General features: G+C 30.4%; 1 pseudogene; it reads left to right on the top strand.

Moving 5' to 3' along the window:
- Positions 1-22,116, top strand: part of LOC123194964 — a 33,086-nt pseudogene that overhangs the window by 8,088 nt on the left and 2,882 nt on the right.

The raw sequence follows: 22,116 nt of genomic DNA, 5'->3' as shown, positions 1-22,116 counted from the left end.
AATTACCAACTTCCATATAGGGACATACTATAACATTAATTCACTTACATCTTTTTCTTATCATTAATATTCTTCTCTACAATTGTTTTTTAGTCATTAACCTGATATCTCTCATTTAAGGATATTTGGTTGTATTGCATATGTCTCTATTGCATCTCTTCAACACACAAAAATGAGACCCTAACATTGTTTGAGAATTTACGTTGGATATGATTTACTATCTATTATTGACAAATGATTTTTTTAATACACATTTTGTAGATTATCACTTTGATGAGATAACATTCCCCCCTTTAGGGGAAAAGCAAAATTCCTCATGAAGTTACGTATTAGCTGACTTGGTACTTACCTACCATGTGTAATACCCTTAGGTACGTTCCAAGGGCATTTATGTCTTTTGGTCCTACTTTGAGACATTTCCAGTTTTAAATGTATATGTTGAAATGTATATGTGTGTGTGTTATATACAAAGCAATTACAAGGAAAAACAAAGATATGTATATATATCAGTGACAAAAAACTGTCTTTACTGTTTATTTGGTAAAACAGTCCTTTTGGTTCCTGCAATATTTAATAGTCCAAACGATCTCTAATTCATACAAGCTATATATCATTGGAAAGAGGATTCAAAAAGAGTTCCAAAAATCTATAATAGCACTCATGATTCATCAGATAAGACAGCAAAACGGGGGCTGAAGTCAGTGGCAAAAAACTGTCTTCACTGTTTATTTGGTAAGACAATTTTTTTTATGCCATTTAACAGTCCAAACGACCTTTAATTCATACAAACTATATATCATTGGAAAGAGGATTTAAAGAGCTTTCCAAAAAGCTATAATACCACTCATGATTCATCAGATAAGATAGTCAAAACATGGGATGAAGCTAGTGGTAAAACTGTAAATATTGTCCAACTCTCTATCATGAACAAAATCACACACATAGATACCCCAAATGACAAAACAACATTTCTCAACTTCAAAATCATCATTTATAACATAGATCCAAGGAACCAAAAGCATAAAACATGAAACATATCAAGGATAATACCCTTTACCTTGTTTCAAGCTAAATCTTTAGTTATAATACCCTCAAGTATGTTCCAGGGGCATTTGTGTCTTTTGATCATATTTTGAGACATTTCCAATTTTAAGTGTATATGTTGAAATGTATGTGTGTGTGTTATATACAAAGCAATTACAAGGAAAAACAAAGATATGCATATATATATATATATATATATATATATAAAACTGGAAAGTCTCAAAGTATGACCAAAAGACACAAATACCCCTAGAACATACCTGAGGGTATTACACTATGTCTCATCTAGATTCTCGTACATCACAAAAAGAAATTGAAGTGTAAAGGATAGTGTGATTACAAACTATTGTCAACCAAATGTCTGATCCATTTTTGGATACAACAAAAATGGCAAAATCACACATACCAATTGCCAACATATTAGCAAGAATTAATGTAACTATTGAACTGTCCATTTGAGTCGTAACTAATCAATCTACTCACACTAAAAGCGTGGTAGACTTGTTGGATTGAAGATCATTGTTCATCGAAAATGAAAGACAAAGAATTAAACAAACATCAATTATAACGATCCTAAAACGATTGAAAAATTTACACTCATTAATATTTCTCTACAAGAGATTATGGTTTTTGAAGAAACCAGAACCCCAAAAGTGAAACAACCTCCTAAAATATAGGAAAATAAGAATACAAAAATATCTATAGATTATGCTTATACAAGAAAGATATGTAATTGCGAAACAATTAACATTGATGATGTATTCTCATTCATAATAGCTATTGAAATTATGAATGGTGATGATTTTGAAACACATAATACAAACGAATGCAAACAAAGACATGATTGACCTAAATAGGAAAAACAATTAAGATAAAATTAGTTTATCTAACAAAATGTCAAGTATTTGGGTCTGTAGTCCAAACACCTAAATATATCTAACCTGTTGGATATAAATGAATATTTGTGATAAAAATAATTGAGAAAAATAAAATTGCTAGATATAAAACAAGACTTCTAGACCAAGGCTTTTTCCAATGACTAGGTTTAGACTTTGTACGTATGATGGATATACCTATATTTAGATATTTGATCAATTTAACAGTCTCTAAAGGATGATACATGTCTAATAGATATAGTTACTACTTATTTATATAAAAACTTGTATATTGAAATTTATATGAAACTCCTTGAAGGATTTGAATTGCCCGAACCAAAATGTGTGAATCCAAGAGACATATACTCAATCAAGTTACAAAAATCATTGTACAGATTGAAACAATCCAAAAGAACGTGGTATAATTGCTTCAGTGAATACTTGATAAAAGAGAGTTATGTGAATGACTTTATATGTCCATATGTGTTTATATAAAGGTTAGAATCATGATTTGCCATTCTAACGGTATATGCTGATGACATGAACTTAATTAGGACTCCTAAGAACTCACAAAAACTATTGAATACTTGAAAAAAGAATTTGAGATAAAGAATTTAGAGAAAACAAAATATTGCCACGACTTATAAATCGAGCACAATTTAGATAGAATGTTTATTCATTAATCAACATATATCAATAAATTGCTAAACACTTTAATATGGATAAAGCTTATCCTTTGGGCAACCTAATAGTTGTTTGGTTTTTTGATCATAAAAAAAAGATGAAAAAATACTTGGTTTTGAAATACTATATCTTAATGTCATTAGTGCCCTATTATATTTGACTCAATACATTAGATCAAATATATCATTTGTAGTGAATTTAGTAGCACAATTTAGCTCTACACCAATATGTTATCACGAGAATGAAATCAAACATATATTTTGTTACCTATGTGGAATTAGAGATTTGAGATTATTTGAATCTGTTAAATTCCCTGAAAATTCTAGTTCAATTGGATATACAGATGTTGGTTATCTTTCTCACCCTTATAAGACCTACTTAGAGATGAGATATGTTTTCACTGATGATAACACAACAATACCATGTTACTCCACCAAACAAGCCTTGGTTGCAACATCTTTAAATCATTTAATAATTTTAACTCTCCATTAAATGAGCCAAGAATGTATATGGTTATAATATGTCATTCATCACATTTGGAATACGTGTAATCTTCCTTTCACAACAGACAATCCTTCTATATTATATGAGGACAATATAGTCTATATTGCCCAAATTAGAAAAAAAGATATATTAAGGGAGACAAAATCAAATATATCTCGTCGAAATTCTTTTATACTCATCAGCTTCAACAAAACTGAAAGATTAATGTTAAGTAAATAAGATCTAATAACAATCTTATTCACCAAGATACTATCGATGTAAACATTTGAAAAATTAATATAAAACATTGGTATACGATGACTTAGCATACAACTAAATTAATTTAACTTAATCCCTTTACAAAGAGAGAAACATTCATCAGAGAGAGTAAATTTTTTAATGTGTCACAAATTAGACAAAATGCAAGCTGTATTTTTTTTTCATTTATTAGGTTTTTTTCTTATTGGATTTTTCTAATAAGGGTTTTAGTGAGATAGTTTATGCACATCTAACCCCATTTTATAGGATGTTAAATACACTTATATCTTTGTTTTGGTTTTGTATCGTACTAAATTTTTTCTTAATGAAGTTAATATAATTGTTTATAAATAGTAAAAATATAAGGAGTAGTGTCATATATTCAATAACTTTTCACCAAAACAATAAATGTTTTTGGAGCATTTATTGTTTTGTGCTTCTGTTTATGGCCCTGAGACAAGACATTTATTGCTTTGGGTGACTTACATCGCTCGGGCCATGGAAAATACCACCGCAAAACCCCACCCATTTTGTGTAATGGACACTACATTTACTTAAAAAGATTACATACACGCCTTTCCTATTTGCCTCTCCACTCTTTTTATTTCATTCTGCTCATATTTTTTTTTTTTTTCATTATATTTATAACAATATGTAATTAGTTTTGGAGATATTAATTAAAATACACATAAAATTTTGTACTTAAACTTTTTTATACAAATTTTTAATAAATTTATTTTTTAAGCAAACTCAATAGTTATTCTAATAATACCCCTCTCCGGTTATTTCCTTTTTTAAGTTGTGTTTTTTTTTAGTAGCACTTTGTTCGGTAACATACTCTATCATCATCATATTAATTATAAATTTAGTAATTTATGAATCAAAATATTTATGAACTTGTTCAGAAATAAATCGATTTTTAGTTTGATTATTAATATATTCATATTAGAACAAAAAACAAAACAAATAAAAATACCAATGTGTAGAGTGCAAAGAGTATTTTCATATAAATATTTTTATATTATAATAATATTTACATAATAATTTTATATAAATATTATTATAATATTTATATAAAAACATGAAGTGCCCACGTATTTGACACGCTTCATGTTTTTATATAAAAGTATTTTTACATTTTTATACTCTGCACACTTTGTATATTCCATGCAATCATACTCATTGCACTTATATTCACACTTTTTATATTCGTGTTCTTTGCATTCACATCTGTTTTACTTTTCGTTTTAATTTAGATATATTAATAATCAAACTAAAAATTAATTTATTTTTAAACATATTTATAAATATTTTAATTCATAAGTAAATAAATTTATAATCAATTTAATGATACTATAATATGCTATTGAAAAAAAATATTATTAAAAAATAACCGAAGAAAATAAACTATCAAAAAAATATCATTAAAATAAATATTAAATTTATTTAGAAAAACTAAATTTATTAAAAGTTTGTTTTAAAAAATCTAAATACAAAGCTTTACATCTATTTTAATTAATATTAGTAGTATTATATGCATTCGGAATAAAACCAAACTTGTTCAGCTCTTTTTTGACCGTCCAAATTCCAGAGGATATTAGTAGTATTATATTATATGCATTCGGAATAAAACCAAACTTCTTTAGCTCTTTTTTTTGACTGTCTCAATCTCAAAGCAAGTCTTCTTTCTAACTGTCACATCAATAAAAAAAATTCAATTATAAATTAAAAAACGACGTTACATTGTTACAGAGATTAACCCTCCTTGAGATTGCGCCCTGGCCCGCCCCGCTCCCCCCGGCCACACTCCAGAGCAAAGAGATTCCTGTAAACTACTCTAATTCATGGATTAATTTTTCTTAGTGACTGTCCCAAATGGATGTAGGTAGCTTCTTTGGCTGTTTCTTCTTCACTCTCTTTAGCAATCAACTTCAATTTTCTGTAGTTTCTGGGTTAAACAGCAATTTTTGGGTTAAACAGCAGTGTCTGGGTTTTCTGCTTTAACTAGGTTAAACTGCAGTTCTTGGGTTGAACTGTACTTTTCTAGATTTGTTACATTTTCTAGTTTTACAAAGTATATTTGTTTGCTGTCAAAAGTGTGAACTTAGTTACAACTTTATCCAAATTTTTTCTACAATGAAATACCATAATATGCATAATTCAACGCGTGACATCCAACCATAATTAAAAAACATTTTAATTCATACCTAAACATTTTAATTATGGTCGGATGTCACGCGTTGAATTATGCATATTATGATTCCTTAAACCGTCAAGTATTAAAAGGTCAAGGTCTTTATGTATAAAAAATAGATCGATTTTATCACATAAAATCTAGTTATATTACTTTGGCCCTGCTATCTTTCCAAGTTTATTTAGACTTCGACTCCTTGTCGTGTTGACTCCGTTATCAAAACTTGTGAACCTAGAAAAATCAAGTGTCACTATGAAAGGCTCTCAACTTTATGCTTGCTGCAATAATTTTCATTTTATATGTAGAAAATTACGGGTTACAAAACTTCTATCCTAAGTAAATATTTAGACCATTTTAATGCATTAACAAAGAAATCTAAACTTTCTTCCGTAAGAGAAATGTTTAGGAAACCCAAAGAAAAACTAGCTGCAAAAATGAACAAGTAGTCAATACAAAAACATAAGTATTTGCGCGAAAATTCCAATAGAAAAAACTACATGCACTTAATGTTAGGATAATGTCCTAGAGTAAATCCTCACAGTTGTGATTTCGTGTAATAACTACTGTTTTAATTAATAAAATGATATTTTATTATCTCATATTATATTTACAATTTAAATAATTGTCCTAAGAATAGTTAAATTATAATTAGAGATTTATTACATGATAACTGATCATAATAATTCTATATGCACATTAGACGGTCATTCTTAAAATGTCTATAATTCTGATATTACTATAACTAATGACACAAGTAATTGTGATGAATTATTATAATGTTGAACAATTCAATCAAAATATAGTGACAATTCTCACGTGTTAAAGCTATTTATTGATAATTTGGTGCAACATATAGGTGCACGTTATAGACATATTCATCATACATACTCACTGAGAGGATTTCATATGGATATTTGTTCTAGTATTTATGAAATATATTATTTTAGTGGAAGGAGGTATATGTGGTATTCTCATACTTGAGGTCATTAGACCATCTTATACAAAGATCGGTATGGTTTAACCCTAGCCTAAGGTAGTCTGATTTGAGGAATATCGGAAAGTTTGTGATTGACCATATCAAAATATATACAAAAGACTATAGTTGATCAACAAAAGATTTATCACTCTCAAGCACTGGAGATGATATCTCATATGAGCCTATTGAAGAATAACAATGGCCAATTAGATATGTGACCACAATGGAATTGAGTTGGTGCTCGCTATGTTATCATCCAGTCGTTAACATAAGTTAGTCCATGTGTATCAAAGGGTTTTTGAGGTAGACACTTAATCTATACCTCAACCTCAAAAAAAATATTATATGATGAAAAGATTGAATTGTATGTGTAATCGTATCACTAATTGGGTGGCCATGATGTTTTGTAAGAAGCTAATCTTGATCTATGTCCAGACAAATATCAAGTCAAGAGCTCGATATGAATCTAACTATTAACCTAGCAAAAAGTCCATAGATCACAAATAAAAGGAATTGATTGAATTTTAAAGGTATAGGCTTATCCAAACTGAATCTAGTCTAGAACTAAAATAGAAGATTTTGAGTCTTAGAAAGGCCTTTGGACTCAAAGTGTGTTTTATTGCAGGTAAGGACTAAAATGCAATAATTTTGGAGTGTTTATCCAATGGGATAAGCATAAACCTAAATTTGACTATTCTTGACCATGTATGACCATATATGTCTAATGTACGCTTGTGCATGCTAGCTAGATAAGGATAATTTGTTATTCTTATCTGTGCCTAAGAATAGGATAAATCACAAATTAGAAGGAATAAGGATCAAGGGGATGTATGCCTGCATATCATAGATGTATGACCATACATGATGCTTATATATACAAGCACGATTTTACATGATTTCAACTTTTTTGCGTTTTCATTGTTTATGCACATAGTCATGCTCATACACCAAAATACCCTGCTCTTTCATCTTGCTCTTCTAGACATCTTTAAATTCTTCTAATCCCCTTGTGGTTCATGCTTTGTGAGGATATCAAAGTGTAGTCTTTTTCTTGGTTGAGAATGACTTTGATATCTTTCCGATTACTATGAAAAATGAATGAGTCTTCAACAAAAGTATAATGATCTAAACACCCTATATATGTATTAAATCATGTTTGTGTATTCAATGTCCTATGAAAGAGATTCAAATGGGGTTTTATGGTTTTGTTTGGTTATCTTTAAAAATTTTAATCAACGATTCCACTATCCTAAGGCCATAAAACCTTATACTTAGGGTACGTATGGTTCTAATAATCTTTTATGACTAAATATGAAAGATTATTATAAAGATAAATTACCTAATTAATAGGTATTATTATTACTATGTTTGACAAATTTGGTAGACATAAATAATTATTATATTTGATTGGATGTAATAAAATAATATTAAAAGATTATTTTACTTAAATGTTTTTTAATATAATTATTCTAAAATATTCTTCCTGTTATTTGTCATATTAATTAAAAATAAAGATATTTTTGTCATATTAATAATTAAGGATAGAGTTGTAACAAAATTAGCATTAGTTTGGTAATATTTTAATACTTAAGGTGGAGGTAATAGTCAAATTACCTCTTATATTATTTGTCATATTACATTAGTAATAAAAGATTATTAAAATTGTTTATTACTTACAAATCAAATAAAATAATGTCAGTAATAAAATATAGATTATTAGATTAATATTTCAATACCCTCAACCAAATGCCCCTTAATGGAGAATTTTTTATTATGAATAAAAAACATAAGAAGATTATAAGATGAAGAATATATTATTTTGTATCTCAGTCCAAGCTTTTTATTTTAGCTACTTAGTGGTACAAACGGTCTTTACATGCATTATAATAAAGCTATTATTTGCAAAAGACCAAAACACATATTCCCAACCAAAGTTTAGTGTAACCCAAACTCATATTTGTTAACTTTTGAAAACTTAAATACTCATCTGTCTATTAAATTTGCTGTTACTTCAAGGGTAAAATTGTTAGTTAATAAAAACATTTAAAAAAACCTAAAATTTATCACATTCTCCCCTCCTTTTAGGTTTAAAAATCTAATAAATTCCCTCTAATCTAAAGTTTGAAAAGTTAACATTTTCCCCTAGGGTTTTTTTAGCCACCATTGTCGGTGGTCAGAGACAAAGACGACGTTCTCCCTCCCTCTCGGTTTCACTCTCAATCCCCCCCCCCCATTCTCGGATGAACACGTATTCTCTAGACGAAGACTGCTTCATTCCTTGTGTTCTCTAGACGAAGACATGAAACGTCTTCATCTCAGACAAGGATGATGAGTCGTATTCATTTGAGAGCTGAAGATAAATCATGTCTTCATCTGAAGAACATCGAAAATAGAGCAGTTTTGTTTGGAGAACACGTCTTCGTCCAAGAATGGAACAAGATTGAGAGAGAAGTCAAGAGAGAGGAAAACGTCGCCTACAATGGTGGTTGGAAAAACCCTAAAGGAAAATGTTAATTTTTCAAATTTTGGGTTGGGTAGAAATTGTTAGATTTTTAAACCTTAGGAGGAGGAAGTGATAAATTTTAGATTTTTTAAAAATATTTTGCTAACTAACAATTTTACCCCTGATAGTAACAACAAATTTTAACAAACAGATGGACATTTAAGTTTTTGAAAATTATTAGGTATGAGTTTGGGTTTGCACTAAACCTTGGGTGGGAGTAAGTCTTTTGGCCTTTGCAAACCCTACCTAACCTAATCCTTTGCTACCACCACTACTCTTCTTGAAATTTATTTTTCAAATTTCTTCTTCTTAAATTCAGATAACCTTTTACAAAGTTCGTGTTGCAACTAACAACAATAAATTAGAAGAACTTGCTTTGACTGGGATTGGTTAGCTTTAAAGAAATTAATATTTGTAGCATTTCAAACTTTTGGGCTATTAATTAAATAAGCAAAAAATATTTCTGCTTAAACGTTTATAGGCAAACTTTTGATGTAGTTATTTTTCTAAGCAAATTCATCATTTATTCTAATAATACCCTTTCCTTTAGTATACCTTCCCATCAACCTTGTTCTTTCTCGACCTAGTCGACAATGTTATACTCCAACAGTACATTATCATATTGAATATAAGATAGTTTGATAACTTATATCATAATAAGTCAAAACTTTCGTTGAAAACTTATTGTGAAAACTTCCACATATAAAAGTTTAAAACTTTGAATATTGATTTCTGGGAGAGGTTTGATTTTGTTTATTTGTTTAGTTGTCAATTGCATTAGTTGTGTAGACAGTAAATATCTGTTTTATTAGTCAACATAGAACAAGTTCTTATGTCAGATTAGAATAGAAAGCATAAACATGATTTTCTAGAAAACAAGCGCGAAATGCGAGTGTGAGTGCGAGTGCATGCATGGCATACTCGATTTCCAGAAAATCTCGTTTTTGCTTTCTGTTGTGATCTGACATCAAACCTTGTTTTACTTTCACTAATATAATAGATATTCACTATCTATACAACTAATGTAATAAGTAACTACATAAGTAAACAAAATCAAACCTTTCTCAAATATCAATATTCAAACTTCAGAAATTAGCATTTAAAGTTTTAAACTTTTATTCATCAAAGTTTCCACAACAAGTTTTTAATGAAAGTTTCGATTTATTGTGATATAAGTTATCAAACTATTTTATATTCAATATGATGATGTTGTGCTAGAGTGTACCATCGTTGGTTGAGTTGAGAAAGAACATGGCTAAAGGGAAGATATACTAAAGGAAAAAAATATTATTGGAATACAAAATAAATTTGTTTATAAAAGTAACGGCATAAAAATGTTTAGATGACAATTTTTTTGCCTATTTTAATTAATATGCCCAAGCTTTTTGATTGTTTATCTTGGTTCATGCAACTTTAATGTTGGTCTTTTAGGTTTATGGATTTACTGAGTAAATATTGACAAATTTTACCCAAAATTGTAACCCTAACATTTAATCAAGAAATAAAAAACGAGAAATTTGTTTTTTATTTCAATTCAATAAAATCGATATAACTTCCTAACATTCAATCAAAAAAGAAAAAACGAGAAATTTTTTTTTTAATTTCAATTCAATAAAATCGATTCAACTTAACAGTGAGAAAAATTAGAGTTTTTATATCTAGTAGAAAGCCAGGTTGGCAACCGAAGGGAGAACAAAAATAACCATTCGATTATTCACAAGGAAACACATCGGCTGCTAATATCCACCGTCAGATGATTCTTCCTTAATACGCCATAGTCTCAAATGCACCGTTTCTTGCTTCCACCAAAACTTCACATATATCTTCTCCTTTAACAGGGTCTACTTCATGTGCAACCTTTTGTGAGTTTTGCGTCCACATAACAGTCTCCATTCTTCTTATCCTCCCTCAAGAAAAAAAAAATAAATTCAATCTATTTCTTTCAACTTGAAAGAAGAATGATTAAACACAAACCTGTAAAAATACATTAACAAAAGTATCCTCCTGCTTGGAACCATAAAATCAAGGCAACACTTCCAAAAGTTAATCACTAGAAGTATTACCATAGCAACGCATAACATTAGAAACAAAACAAAATCGCTAGTTCAACTCCTATATGGCAAAAACCAAAATCATCAGCGTATCCAGAAAGATTTAATACATCAACACTCTCAGGAATCATTCACCAGAAGATTAATACGCCAGTTTGCCTCGACGAAGAACAAAAAATAGAAAACTCAAAAATTATGAACTCATTAGTCCTCTTGGCTTCTTTTCAAGAATCGTCACTCGTATGCAAAGAATAGGTCAAGAACAACTTCTTTTCAAGCATCATCACTAGTTCGCAAAAAACAAGTCAAGAACAATTTGCACTGTCATAAAATCATCCTCACACAATCTATGAAAATCAATAATCCTCCAAGTTTCTTTTCAAACATCATCACCAATTTACACAGAGCAAGTCAAGAACAACTTGCTCAGCAACAGATCATCATCAAACACAAACTATACAACATAAGTAGCTTGAAACTAATTTGATTCCTTGTTAACTTCTTTTTCACTAACTTTCAAAGGAACAGTAGACATCACATTTAATTTGGATCTTAACATCTCAAATCTTGCAAGTGAAAATGGTTTAGTGAGCACACCTGCAACTTGAAATTTGAAAGGCGCATATTGCGTAGAAAGTATTGTTTTATGTTAACTTGTTCCTTTATGAAATGCACATCAATTTCTGTTATGTTTACCATGAAAAATAGAATTTGACGCTAAGGAAGCATCTCCCTCGTTATCACACCAACTAATAGTATGTTTGAGACAATGATGTTGTATTTCAGAAAATAGATTGTTCAACCAAGATATTTTAGTAGAAACCCGACTCAATGCCCTGTATTCAAATCTAGTAAATAATAAAACAACTACTTTATGCTTTCTTGAAGTCCATTGAATCAAATTCTATCTAACAAATACACAACAGCCACCAGTGGATCTTTAATCTCATATAGTATTAGCCCAATTAACATCAACATAAGCTTTGAACTGAAAAATTAAAGTTGCTTTAAACATTATTCCAAACTGCAAGGTTCCCCTAATATACCTTAGAACTCTTTTACAAACTTCTCATTGCAATTGTGTGGGAACCTTCAAAAATTGACTTGACTTATTTACAACTAAAGACAAGTTAGGTGTTGTGATTAGATACGTCAATTGGACCGGGTCAAATGGAGGCTCGACCAAAAAATGAAACTGAGGCTTGACACGACATTGTAGCGTGTCTAGCTAGGCCGATGGGCTTGTCAGGCCGAGCTTAGGATTTTAATATTAAGCCAATGGGTTGGCACGACCCAACACTTTATAAAAAATTTTAAAGAAATATTTAGTTGCTTGTAGCAGAAGCAACTGATGCTTTGGCAGAAGCTTCTGCCTTGGTAGAAACCCATCTTCAACTTGTTTCAATTTGTTTAATTTTTTTTAAATTTTTAAATTTATTTATTTTTCTTATATAACCCTATTCAACTTTTTTTCATTTTCAATTTTATTTGCAAATCTCTCAGTCTCAATTTTTTTCATTATATTCTCAATCTCATTTTCTCTCATCAACTCTATTTCTAAAACTATTTGAATTTGCAAATAATAATTTTTATGTTTATAATTTTGTTTTTATTTTATAAAAATGAGTAGATAAATGATATAGTATATATATTTTATTTATGTTTTGTAATTTATACAGTATGTAAATTAATTTATTTATACTATGTTATAAACTTATACTATTTTTCATCATATTACTATAATATTCTTCCGCCATAAGTGAAGTATTATATATAAAATATTCGGGATACTATTCTCGGTTTTAATAATTGAAAAATAATTTGTGTTTAAAAATTTTAATTCAATTTTTTTAAAAATATAGTTTAAATGGGTCGGGCCAACCCGATTAAGGCTCGGCTCGGCCCAACCCGACCCTATATATATAGGGCTAGGCCTTCACACGTCATTGGCTAGCCCAGTTCGAAGGCCAATTACTGTATGGGCCTAGGGCCTGGCCCGACCCATTAGCCCCGATGGGTCAAGTCGAAGCCAGCTCGGCCCATTGACATCTTTGGTTGTGATTGTAAGGTATTATAAGATCCCACAAGAGCACTGTCCTCTACAAACAATATTCTAGTACCTACTATCATGGGAGTTACAAAGAGTTTTGAGATCTATGGGTTGATTGTCAAGTGCACCTGTTAGTTTCTAAACTAAGAATCCAAACATCGATGGGTCAACTTAGGACAAGTTTTCTTGGTTGAAAGCTGTGCAAGATAGGTAAATTGTTGGTGCATATTGGAACATGGTGCTGCCAGTAGCGTTATGCTATTGTGGAGTTATGGATAGTGTTTGGACCCAGAACCTCTGAATTGGAGAATGTTATATGTATGTTTATTTTATTAGTATATATTCATATTTTTAGTGTTTTGATTTACAATTAAATTATTTGTACCTATTTTAAGTATATAAATAGATACATATTTGATATATATCATTAAGTAATTAGATGATTTTAAAAATAATACTCAATTATATAATGACATATAATATAAACACTCATTTATGTATTTAAAAATATTTATACATAGCATTGCTTTTTGATTTATGTTTATTTTATTCTTTATGAAGATTCACATTAAAGCCATATGGGTTTAGATTGTTTAAACAAAATAGCGATATAATTACAATCAAGATCAATTGCTTTTTATACACAAACAAGCACGTAATGTGCAACCCTTTGAATTTAAAACAAATTTAAATCAGAATGTTAAATATATATTTATTCCCCAAGGGTCAATTTACACTTTCCCCCCATACTTTACAATTATAAAAACCACAATCTCCTCTCATTCTTTACAAAAAAAATATCATTTCCTTTCTTACACTACATTCCTACCATCAACTATCAAACTTGTTCTAATTTCATCTATCTTCTCTCAAAATAATGACTTTGTATAGGTTAAGTAATTTGAGATCTTCAGGCAAAGGTCAAACAAAAGTGTAATAGTTTGCGATAATTGTTTCAAGTCTTCAAGAATTATAATTGACTTCAAAAGATCTCAGAAGATCTAAAAATAATTTAAAATCAAAGTGTGATTTCAAGGGTTACAACTAGCTTTGAGAAAATCCTCATTAGCTTTTCTTTTCCAATATCACAAAAAACAGATAAATCAAGATCAAGGCATTTTGCATTTAGATGAGTTCGAAAACACTATTTAGACTTAAGATTAACAAACTATTCATCCATTTGTTGCCTATTAATATCATCATCTCTGGCTTTTTTAATTATACACTTTTTATTCTAATGATCGAGTGACTGTTGTCTTGCAGTTAAACTGACTGTTGGTTGGGGAAAGTGCCAAAAAATATTACACTTTCCCCTCACACTCACAATCATAAATACCCCCAACTGCTTTCATTTTTCACAAAACATTCTCATCTCCATTCTTATATTACATTCTTACTCTACATTATCAAACTCATTCTAATTTCATCAATCTTCTCTCAAAATCTTAGGGTCTTTGAAGAGGCTAAGTAGTTTGAGATCTTCATGCAAAGATCAAACAAAAACGTAACCAATTGTGTTTGTTGTTTCAAATCTTCAACGATCACAATTGACTGCAAAAGGCTTCGGAAAATCTATAAATATTTTGAAATCAAAATTTCATTTCAAGGGTTACAACTAGTTTCACAAAATTCCTCACTAGCTTTTCTTTTCCAATATCACAAAAAAAAAAAAAAGGAGGAATAAGTCAACATTGAGGCATTTTGAACGTAGATGAGTTTGGAAACAATATTTGCACTTAAGATTAACAAACTATATCCATTCAGTGCCTATTAATATCATAATCTCTAAACTTTTTTATGATACAAACATTTTATTGCACACAAACTCCACATGGTATAATATATAATATTATATGTACTAACAATAAGTATAAATATTGACTTGTCATTATAGTAACAATATAACATTCTATCATATAATGATACATTAGTATTTGTTTTTGAAATTCTATCAATTATTTGATTTTGTAACTCATTAACAAACCAAAGTTTTTTTTTTTTTTTTTCTGGAGTGTTGTTGTTTCTCCTGTGGTAGTTCCTCTGTGTGTTTTTGTTTGGAAGGGAATGGTTTGTGGCTGTTGGGCTGGCTTCTCTCAGCTGGAGCTTTTCAGTGTCGATAACTGCTTTTCAGTGTGTTATTTGTTTTCTTAAGTTGCCTTGCCTCCTCTGTTTTTCTTTTTTGGCTTAGTTTTCTATTTTTATATGCGCTCTGTCAATATTAAGCATGAAGGCCATAAGTGATTTGTGACTTTGTTGATATTAGGTGTCTCATAAGAACAAAAAAATGTTCAGTTCATTGCACTTAGCTATCTTAAAGAGAATCATGCAATATTTATTGCACCCACTTGGAAAGAATCCTCCCTTGGAACAACATTGATGAGAAACTTGCTTTGTAATGTTCTGCAGAATAACTTATGATGCATACTCTTTCCAATTTGATTTTGTAGTTACAATTAGCTAGCTGTTTTAAGGAATAAATATTTCAAAGGTACTGTCAATAGCTGCTGGTTGTTGAGTGTAGATTTTTTATTCTTTTCTCTTAGGGATATGGTTTAACTGAGACTGGAGGAGGGGCAGCAAGAACCTCATTATTCATAGTTTATGTTTTATTTTTTAACATCACTAGTGTACATTTCTTAAAAGAAAAAAAAAACAATAAATTGTTTAAAAATATATTACAGATCTTGAAAATGAAAAGAAATTTCAGCAATAATGTTAAACTTTACATATTTGAGGAGTTTCTTTTTGGGAGAAAGGTATGTTAGTTACATGATAAAATTTAAAGCACATTGTGCCAAAATGCTGATTGTCATCTGTTTTTAGGTTTAGCGTCAAGAAGCATAACACATATATTTAGAAATTTGAGTCAGTTAATCATATCATATAGGCTTGTGCTTTCAGGTGTACACTTATATCAGTTGAAATTAGACTTCAGGGAAAACTTACATAAGCTTGTCACATGAGTCTTAATTGGTCTTGCTTTGAGCTTTAACATATGGACTTCTATTATTCTTATCATTATTCTAGAACAATCAGTATAACTATGAAGCTCCATTGGTCATTTTAGCATTTTTGCTAATAGAGTTAGCTCTATTGGTCACCTGAACTTATTCTATGAGGACTGGGGTTGTAAGGATATTGTTGTACAAGTGATATCCTTGTGCACACTCGCTATACTAATAGCGCTAGTGGTGCTTCTATGGGCTGACAATATCAAAACTGACATTAGACAGGTTTAAGGCCTTCTTTAAGTCTTTTTGTAACAATTGTTTTTTCTGCGCTTGATATATTATGAAGACTTCTGGTGGCTAAAACCACATGTAATTTGAGGTTTTTTATGAGAAAAGTAATTGATCTATTATGTGCTCTTACCATATGGCAGCATTTAATATTCAAGAGCCATTAATATGAAAAGAAAAAATTGAGCATGTGATTGATCAGGTACCTCTTTCTCTTTAGATTAGGTTGCATTGCATACCGTAACTCTACCCACCCCCCTTAATGCTTTGTTCTACATTTAAAATTTGATCATTAAGGTGATGCTTACAGGCTTAAGCCCTGTTCTAGGTTTTCTTTCAATGTAGTTGCTCTAGAAAACCCTGTGCTGACAGAAGAACTCCAAAATTGGGTAATTGAGAAACATTAATGTTAGCTGATTACCGAATTTGAATGTAGACAATTTAACAGGTTAATTCCTTCAATTTATGTTCTTGAGACAGGGAGCCTGAGGAAAGTAATGGCTATATTATAGTGTGTGCAAATGGCAGTCTCAGTCAACGAGTTGCTATAAGTATCTAAGCTGCTTATTTAACCTTCGTTTCAGTGAAACCAACCAAAAAAGGGTTTCTTCTGTTTCTCGTGAATAATTTAGTCATTGAGATTTTTTATTGTTAAAGCTTTGGCAAGTGATTGTTTCTCATAAGCAATCTTATGAACATTGTTCTAAACTTTTTGTATTGATTTTATCAGATCACTAATGCAGATGTTGTGAAGGAGGCTAAGCCTATTGATTCGGAAATCAACTAGGCTTTTGACCTATTGCCTTCCAATCTTCAGGTTAATTTCATTTCTTGTTCCAATTTCTCTACAGGGCTAATATTTGCTCTGTAGGAGCTCTACGCTAATAGGGTATCTGGGAAGTTTGCTCTTGGCTTCATGACTTCTTGATAAATTCTTGATTTTCAACAGAGATTGAGGATATCCAGGAAAACTTCATGCCCACCACGACTGCCAAACATAAGGACATTGCAAGAAGTCCATCTAGGTATCTTGCCTTACACTTGAGATTCAAAGAGGACATGGTAGCATGCTCCCAATTTGATTTCCGAGAAGGAGAAAGGAACTTCAATCATACAAGGAATTTCATTTCTCTCTACTGATTGAACACTTGAAGAACTCAAAGTATGTCTTTTATAAGATTTAAGAGTCATGATTTTCAAATATTGTTTCAGTGAACACGAAACATTTAAGTTGGAGTTTTTATTTTTAATAATTGTGGATCATATAAAGACTTTGAGATAATTATGATTAAAACATAATCAATGTCAATAATAATATTTTGATAATCAAAATTTTATAATTAATATTGATATAATGATGAGAATTTTTTCATTGCTATTATGTTTAGTGACCAGTAAATATTATTAAAACGAAGGGATATTTATCGTTAATATTATGTTTAGTGACGAATAACTATTATTATAACGATAAAATTATTCATTGTTAATATTATGTATTGTGATAGATAAATATTGTTATAACGACAGGGATTAACATCATTGAAATTACTATTTTTGACAATAAGACTTATACCTTTTTTTATTTATATTAACATGAGACTTTACTTCCTATCATTGATATTTTTAACAACGGAGGCTATAATAATGAGCGATAACAGGAAATAGATTTTTAATGACTAATTTTCCTCTTATTATAGCTCTTTTCTTTTTTTTTTTTTAGTAGTGATTGGCTTTCCAAATGGTTAAGTAAATTCTCATTGGCTTGTGCTTGTGGGACGAAATGCCATAAGGCTCCAAGTTCTCAAATTCTCTTATGGGAATTCCTTCTGCATAGAAACTAAAACACAAGAAATCACAATTTTGTAATTTGTTCAGTAAAGCTTAGATCATGAGATATTATTTTTTGTTCGGATGAAGCTCGGGCCAAGAATTGTAAGCTAGGAAGCACAAAAACGGACCCCATGATGCAATTTTGCATTTCCAAAATGCTCTAAAACTTATATGAAACATTTCAGGGGAATTTTGAAAATATAAAAAAATTCAAATCATGTTTCAAGAATAGAAACATTTTTCTTTTCCTTATTTTTTAATTGATTAAAAATTGATTTAATGTTTCACTTTTTTTCACAATTTCGAACCTTAACTCTAATTTTGTCCCCTCTCTTCTTTAGCATCCAAAGTTTCTCTCCTCCCCAACTTTTCTAACTGTCAACAAACACTAGAAAAATTGGCCTCGTAGGATTTAATATACACTATTTTGTTTTATTTTCGGTTGATAAACCGAATTGTTTAAGTGCACACCCTATTGTTGCTAAATACATATTTTTAAAAGAAATACATGTTGCTGTAGTTTAAAAAAAAAATGGTATTTACAATATTTTTCATATTTATACAATTTCTCACTTTTTTTTTTTTGTACTTTTAGAAAATACGTTTCAGTGGAAATGATGAAATAGAGGAATATATTAAGATAACACGCAGGAGATATATGTAATAAGTAGTGACTGTGCCTGCATAATTTCCATAGACAAACTTGATCTGCATATCAATCTTTCCAAAAAGATATTTATTCTTGGATTGGTAGCCTGAGCTAGACTTTTTGTGAACATTCAGAGAAAGAACATGGCTATAGTTCAAGAACTTAGCTTTTAAAGAATTTCAAATTGGGGTTGTAAAACTAAATGAATATTATTGCTCAAATGAAGAACAATTTATAATATTATAAGACAGTTTAAATATAAATAAGAATCTAAATAGTAATATGAACAAGAATCTGAATTGTATGAAGATTCCTAATCCTATTGAATAAGTAAAACTAACATACACATAAAATAATAAAATAAATATTTTATTTAACACTCCCTGCAATTATAGTGGTAGCTCATGGAGCTACAATTGATGACACAAGGAGATAAAGCGTTCACGAGACAGCCCATTCGTAAATATATCAGTAAGTTGAGATGTGGTAGGAACATGTCGGATGTCGAATAGCTCTACAAGCAACAACCTTACGAATGAAATGTAAATCAATGTCAATATGCTGAGTGCAAGCATGAAATATTGGATTGGTAACCATGTGCACAGCGGATTGATTGCCACACAACAAAAATGGAGATGAATTTCATGGAATAACTAGCTCTCCTAAAAGATAACAAAACCATTAAACATCAGCAATCACATGTGCAAAGGCATGGTACTCAGACTCAGTACTAAAGCGAGACATAACAGTTTGTTTCTTAGCAATCCAACAAACAAGGTTGCATCCAAGAAAAACATAATAAGACAACAAACTTGAGATGGCCAACTTGGATCTATGAACCCAGGAGGTTACTTTATGAACACTTCTTGTTTGAAGGTAGTTAACTCATGAAATGTCAGATCAATAGCTTTAGTAACAAGAGCTCAAGAAAGCACATAAAGGGAAGAGACCACAATCTCATTAATGCTCCAAAACTTGGGTCAAATTGGTGATGTCTCAGATCGATTAGATAAAGAGGTCTCTATAGTGACTAAAGTAATTGAAGGTGAAACAAGATAACTAATAGAGACAGAGAGTGGCAGAGAGCTATTATCAGGCTGCACAGAATCAGATGGCATTATAAGAGCACTAGAGAGAGATAGGTCGATCACATCTGAGAGTTACATAGTCATCGATAGAATTGATAATGAGCGAAACCCTAAAGGAGGCTCTGAAGAGGGAGAAGCAACACCATAAAAATAAAAGATGGTTTCATGAAATAGTACATGACAAGAGATCTAGACACAACTAATAGGAAAATGAAAAAAATGATACCTATAATATGCAACATCATATCCCAAAAATAAACATAGAGTGTACTGGGACACCAATTTATTTAGACAGTCGAGGTAAGCAAAGGATAACAAGCATAACCAAAGGTATGTAAAGATCCATAGTTTCGAGGATGTCAAAGCAAAACATCAAAGGGATTTTTATTCTTGAGCAATTGTGTGGGCAACTTATTAATAAAAAACATAACAGTAAAGAAAGCCTTCACTCGAATAGCAAGGATAGGTTAGCCTGTAATAAAAGACAACATCCTTTTTCCATTATGTCTTGATGTTTCTTTTAACATACCATTTTAGGCAGAAGTATAAGGATAAGACAGTTGATGCATAATACCACATGACTCAAGGAAGGAACAAAATAATTTGTTATTAAATTCATCACCACCATCCAAACAAATAATTTGAATAGAATAAGAAAGAAGTATCTCCACTATTAATTTAAATTTAGTAAAAAACAACAATAACATCAGATTTTCTAAACACAAGATATAGTTATGTATACAAACTAAAATCATCAATAATAGATAAACAATAACAAAATGATGACAATGATGGGACAGGAGCAGGACCACAGACATCAAGGTGAAGAAGCTTGAAAGGACTGCAAACAATGTAAGTACATTTGGTAAAAAGAAGGTGATGACTTTTATGAAGAGGATAAACTGGACAAACAGATGGGAGATCCTACAAAGGATGAACTCGATCAGACATAGAGGCAAAAATAATGAGCATTATGGAAAATGGATTACTAAGATGACAATGCTACACATCAGATGAGACACAAAACAAATGAATGGACGATAATGATAAGAGGAGTCAATTGATATAAACTATTATTGTTGTTACTAAAAAGAAAGATTTGACCTGTCTATGTCTTTAATCACAAAATTAAATGAATCAAAAAGACAAAAAAAATTAGTGTCAGAGGTAAACTTATGAATTGACAACAAATGTTTTTGTAATGATAGAACACACAAAACATCATATAGAATAACTGGAGAGTGAGAAGGTTTAGACAAACAAACATTGACAATAAATGAACATTTCCAACAATCATAGAAGATATACCTGTGAGATGGTAAGGAGAAGAAAGGATTGAAGCATTAGGTGTCATATGATGTGTAGCACCAGAGTCTAGAACCTAATTTGAATTAGAAGGATCACACACAAACATAGTTGCAAGAGGAGTAGTCACGAAATCGACTATATAGGTAAAATTTTCCTATTATAGGCAAACACAAACAGAGTGCCTATGTTTATTGCAAATATGATTAGTACATTGAGGAAGAACACCTGTAGGAATAAGAAGCAAAGAAGGTTGATATGAGGGTAAAGATTGTTGGTGAGAAATATATTGTCCACGATTACCGTGACCACGTTTATTATGACTACGAAAGTTATGTTTGCTAGAAAACTTGGATAAATTCAAAGACTAAGGGGAGGATCGAGTAACAACTATAACAACAGTTGGAAGAGACATATTAAGGAGTTTCTTCTAAAAACTCTTTTCACAAACGAGAATATGATAGAGTTTATCAAATGTAGTGGATAGGCAAAAATGCAAGGAAGTAATGAAAGATTAGTACTTGAGACCTAAAGCATCAATAACGTACTCTACAAAATCAACATTTGGAATAGGAAAATCAATTGTAGTAAGAGAATCAAAGATGGACTTGGCATTAATAAGATAATTTACCATTGACTGATCTAAAGTTCTTTTTAAGAGTGTGTAGCTTGTCACGAATAAACCAAAGGTGGATCCCAAAAATTGAATTCAGATGAAGATCAAGCAAGGACCATACTTTAAAAGTAGTAAAATAAGGTAGCAATAAAGATTGAACAAGTGCGGGCAATATCGTGGATTTAATCTAGGTCCAAACCAATTTATCAATGCATAACCAGTAAGAATAAGTTGGATTAGAAATGCCATCAAAAAGTGGTGGTAGAGGTCA

Source organism: Mangifera indica, chromosome 13 (genome assembly GCF_011075055.1).
Source record: "Mangifera indica cultivar Alphonso chromosome 13, CATAS_Mindica_2.1, whole genome shotgun sequence".
Taxonomy (NCBI): domain Eukaryota; kingdom Viridiplantae; phylum Streptophyta; class Magnoliopsida; order Sapindales; family Anacardiaceae; genus Mangifera; species Mangifera indica.
Note: the sequence above shows the minus strand (reverse complement) of the source record. Positions and strands in the feature narration are given on the sequence as shown.